Source organism: Sipha flava, unplaced genomic scaffold (assembly GCF_003268045.1).
Source record: "Sipha flava isolate LNK unplaced genomic scaffold, YSA_version1 44_pilon_pilon, whole genome shotgun sequence".
NCBI lineage: Eukaryota > Metazoa > Arthropoda > Insecta > Hemiptera > Aphididae > Sipha > Sipha flava.
The window spans coordinates 325,021-330,966 of NW_020273203.1; positions in this window are offsets into that span (position 1 = coordinate 325,021).

A 5,946-nucleotide genomic window follows, 5' to 3' on the forward strand; every position below is an offset into this window, starting at 1 on the left:
CCTAACGATCAGTGGAAAAAATTTAATATTACGTATATTTACTACGTATATAAAAAAAAAAAAAAAAAAAAAAAAAATGGAAACGCAACGATTTACAAGCGAGAAACAACGTAAAACGTTATGTGTGCACGTATATGAATATTAAAATACTGTTTTACGATCGTATTCGTACTGCGTTTCGGTGCAACGCTAAATGCAATAATCGGTTCAAAGAGCGTCCGTACAGCGTACGAGTACCTATACGAATACGTACGTTTTACAATAATGTTTTCGAAAGCTACGATCAAGATGATTAATTTCAAACCGGCGAATATCCTAACCTGCCCAATGTATGGTAACGAAAATATAGCACCGTCACCGACTGCGTATCACGTACGTGTATTACGCGCGTACGTCGGCGCAACAACAATAATAATTTGTCTGGAGATAGCTGCGGTGCAATGTGGATACAATGGGTTGGTACGTGTCCGACGATACTGCGCGTGATATTGTTTCTCTCGTCGCGCTGCAGCGGTGTGCGTAAATCATTGTTATTATTGTTACCGTTGTATTCGTAGTGATCAGATCTCGATCCGGGCACGAATTTCGACGATATTTTAAAGCGTTTTACCGCCGGCACCGTTGCAATAAATCTACACGCCGTTCAGCGTTCAACGTACAGCCCTAACTGTTCCGATTTTGATGTACTTGTAGCCTGTGATACTCGATACTCGTACATCATCGATCTACTGATCTATAGTACGCTGATAATCCGCACATTTCCACGGGCTGAACGCGAACCGTTTATACGTACAGCGTATTTATGCACGGATCGAGCAATTGTTCACATGTTATACACCTATTCGGCATGTACCCTAAAACGGTTTCACGGTTATCACAAAACTCGAAAAGAGTACACACGTATATATATATACGTGTGTGTGTGTTTGTGTATTATGCTGCATTTGTGATATGCTATTTCGTTCCGTCTGTACACGTACGTGCGTATGTAATAATGATATACACGTACACATTACACAAACCCACGTTACGGATCGAGACGAACAATAATGATATTTAGATTTCGCCAAATATATATGCCGTGCGATTAATTTCAAAGGTAACAGGAAATATTTCAAACAAGAGACACTGGATTTGAATCGTTTTTTTTTTTACTATTTACAGGATATATATATATTCACTTGTTTTTGATAAATTTAAATTTCTTAAACAGACACCGCTAATTTTGAGACTGAAATTGCTTTATTTTTTTTTCGCAGTAATCAACTGACATTTATAGTTCTTTGATACTGTTTTTAGCCTTAGTCGATATGACATAAAATTTCAACGTAAGACTGTACTAAATTTATCATAAAACGGAAAGGTCACTCTATTAGTTCGATAGAATAAATGCAAATAATTCAATAACTATGAGAACAAACAATAATTAAGCGCGCGCACGAAAATGATTAAAAAATTGGAATTTATCAAAAACAAGTGTGTTTATATGTATTGTACGCAGTAAAATAATAAAATTGAACACACAGTATTTAAATATACATACGAGCGCGATATATGATAACGTGAATTTGCTGCTGCATGTTTAACCATTGTATAACGTATAAGAAACTATATTTTTGTGCGATGCTGTTGCATACGTCGCGTCTTATAAACCTCTGATCGTGCGGCGACGGAAGTCATCGGCATTAATGACGTTAACGCCCGCAAACTCGCGGCAATCAACGTGTACAGTTCTTATTTTCTTCTTCTTCTTCCGGTACTTCTGATACTCCGATACTACTAAATACTATGTACATATTGTCCGCTTGACGTGTAAATACGCAAAAACAGTCTTGCGAAAAAACGACATCCAAAAATTTATCATTATTAACAATGATCGCTATACCCCAATATCTATCGCTCCCATTGGTAGAGAACGTAACCAAACATTACTATAACGTAACTAATCAGAGCGATTAGTAATAACGGATACATGCATCGTTTAATGATTTTTAAGGCCCATGACTCTAAACTAACTCTAACTATTAACAGGGTTGGTCTTAAAACACATAACCACCACCGCACATTTACCGGTGTTAAAGTCTTATATTATAATTATTATTATAATTTAATGTTAAAATCTCATTAAAAAAAAAATAATAATAATAATAAAAGTCTTAACACAACACCCGGTCATAAGGGTACCTACACCCGAAGCCATTAATATTATTGAAAAGAGTAAACAATTATAGACGATCAATGCAACGGAAACCACATTTGCGAGTTCCATTGACAATGACTATACCATTTTAATGCGTGTAAAATTAATCGTAAACTATATACATTATGATGTAAGGTGTTATCGCAATCGTATGTGACAACAGCCGACTGCAGAAAGTGCGTACGTTTCACTTCTCCATACGCGCGTATTATAATCGTACAAAAGAAAACCGGCAGAGAATAATCGATACATATTTTACATTATTTTATTACCAGCAAATAATATATGCATATACGTGCTTACGCTGACGAGTGAGTTGCACATTCATCGCAAAACGCACTGCAATCGACCGCTGGACGAATATAATCGATTTGGAACCGTAAAAACAAAAATGCGATTTCGTCCAACGATCATTAATTTATTATATCTACGTGTATACATTGTACATGCGCATAGTATCTACGTGATATTATTGATGGGAAATCATTGTGAACACAATACGTCCCTTATGCGTATTTATAATGCTCATTCGAAGAAGTGGCGACAGGATTATTACACTTAGTGTTAATATCTAGTATACTATGGATTTATAAAGGCTCACAGAATATTATAGACTAGTTAATATTTTCGGACCTTTACTTTTCATACACACTCATATAGTTGGTACGAACCTTGTAGGGTTAAGCGTCATTCGAATATGTCACATAAACTTCAATATAAAAATAATGATTTTGGATCATTTACAGCTATCTCTTTTAAATTATGTGATGACGCATCTAAAATATTCTTTCGTAAAATACATAAACGTTTATCCTCGTCCGTTCTTAAACGACTTGGGACCTTCAAAAAGTAAATCTAAAATGTTTCTTCGTAGAACCCATCAGCGAGTTCATAAACGACGCATTTTTGATTTTCAATTTTTTTAATTTCAACAACTCTTCACGTAATAGACCACGAATTAATAAAATACGAACACTAAACGCATAAAACATTTTATCTACACTTTCGACTAAAATGCAGCCAAGAAATAGCTGAACCATGTGTCTTGAGTTACTCAATCACTTGAGATAGCGTTTACACGGGTCGATCGTGTTTGAAAGACTATCACTGCACATCGCGTCTAGCCCTATCGAAAACGTATTGTGTTTACACGTTCAGCACTTGGCTACTATTTCTAGGCGAAAGCGCAGACAAAACGTCTAATCCGTACGGAGTAAGTGTTTTATTAATTCGTGATCCATTACGCGAAGAATTATTACAGATAAAAAATTAAAAGCCTAAAAATTATCGTATATGGACTCTCCGATGGGTTGTACAAAGGAATATTTTAGACGTACCTTTTGAAGATCCAAAACCGTTTAAGAACGGACCAGGACAAATGTTTACACCTCCTAGAAAAAATTTCTGGCGGAAAATACCGACATCGCGGGAATCACCGCCAGCAGGAATGAAATTTCTTTTTATTTCAATTTCGTACGTGTTCGCCGCCGCCGTCGCGTCTTCGTACGTTCGCAATTTCTTCCTGCATAAATTTCAAAACCCGGTCCCATAGTTCTCTGCTGACGTGCAACATGGACTCCGACACGTAGTGCTCTCCCCGCAGCTTCAATTCTACTTTCAGCCAGAGCACCGTCGTCGTATCCTTGTTCCACAACCATCGCACTTCGGTCGTCAACATCAAGTCCGCTCCGGAGTCGCCTGCCTCTTGCGTTTCGGCGTCCGTTGTGCCGACGACCAATTGGTGGCCGAGGTCCAAATCGGCCGAGTCTTCGGCGTCCGCTGTGCCGACGACCGATTGGTGGCCGTGGTGCAGAGCGGTCGAGGCAGTTAGCTCCTCGGTGATGTCGACCGATTGGTGGTCGTGGTGCAGTTCGGCCGAGGCAGTGGGCTCTCCACCGGCTAGTCGGTCGATCGTTGATAACCAACACTTCTTGTGCATAACGCACTTGCACCCTGTGAAACGCGGACATTTCAAGTTATGATTAGAACACGATGTTTTTTGCTCGACCCGAGCACGCGCAAATTAGAGCGAAGCGTTCGACGATAAAACAGTATTCTTTTGGAAAACTATCCATATCGAAACCTAATTTCTAGCCGTACGCATGTTCCGGAGCCTTACCTATGCATTTAACCATTTTGCGGATCCTAAACAAACATCGCTTTTTGCACACCGAACATTTCTTCGGCGTGTACATCTTCTCTTTAACCTGCACGTGGCCGGTCACAGTGCAGCAACGATTTGCCTCCGTGCTATTCATCGTCTTACGGTTCACAACAAATCAAACACGTAAACAATTAGATATTCTTCAGATATCTTTGTAATGAACGTATGTGTTCGTGCGATCGATTCGTAATACGAAATATGGATCACCGTCGAAAATACAACATTAATTCTGTAACCGAGGTATTAACAACCGTCTCCAACGGTAACGGGTAAAAGTTGATTGATTTTTGGAGAGTGCCTATGACGACGGCCAAGTAATATTATTTTTATAAAACACCGACGTCACATTGCTTGGATTCTCGCGGGATTTCAAAATAAACCGTTCGTGTTACGTTAACATTAAAAATTCACCTGAATTTATGTGTTATCAAATAAAACATTAATAAACGCCGATGTTTGATGAAAATATCAAAAGAAAGGAAGATCGTGGATAAACACATCGAGGGAATGACGAAGTCAATCGTATTTAGACGAGCGAATGGGTTTCAAGTCGCACCAGCATCTGAAAAATACGGCGCGAAATAGAAAACACTGGTGTTTACCACAAGACCTCGCCTTTAGAAACTGATGATGATGATTTGATAAAAAAGTCTTTTTGTGTTTTTTTATTTCGTCATTATTTTATTTTTTTATCATTATTTTATTTTATTTATTCGAAACAATTTAACAGTTAACACGATTAAACTTGAAGGTCGTAGACGGTCACCTTGATACACTTACTCGGAGGGTGCCAAGTGACATCTGTAAATGTTGCGGATCCCGAATAATTTAAAAATTCGTTTTTTCAACCGGGGTTTTGCCAAGGGGTTATAGTGGAGGGGTGGTTTTTTTTTTAGCCACGCAGCTGACGACGGACCGGACGCCGTTCGGCAGCGGTCGCCGGTGCAAAAGCACACGTATCGTTCGAATACCGTTACCGACGTTCGGCGGCGGCTCCGAACGATACGACGCGCGAACGGGTTGACGTGCGTGCGGTTGCGCGCGCCGCGGCCAAACAAGGCACAACCGATCGTATCGATCGGCGGCGTCGGAACGCGGACGCGCCTACGTGTACGCGCGCGAGCGCCCGCGATCCCATTCAAGTGTCAGTCATACGGCGGCGCGAGACCGCAACGACCGCAGTCGGTTAGACCGCAAAATATGTGCGACGCCGTAAAAATGTTATGCGCACGAACGTTTTACGTAGCGCGTAGAAAACACGTACGTGTACTCCGATGTGCGTGTAATCTTGGCCCATTGTGATCCACGGCGATGTTGGCGTCGGTGAGTGGGGGTGGGGGAGGGGGTTGAAAAGCGGACCTGTGCGGCGGCAATACGCCGCCGGAGCGATCTGGTTCTGTTCCGCCCACACGCCGCCGCCGCCGAGTCGACGCGATCACGCCGGGAGCTAAAGAGCACCCCGGCCGGACGTTTTTCCGTACGCGCTCGTAAATCCTCGAGGTCGGTTGAAACGCGAATAAAACGCTTTTCGTGCCGCGACGGTCGTCGGAAGACGTTCAGCGTTTTTATCTTCTCCCCCCCC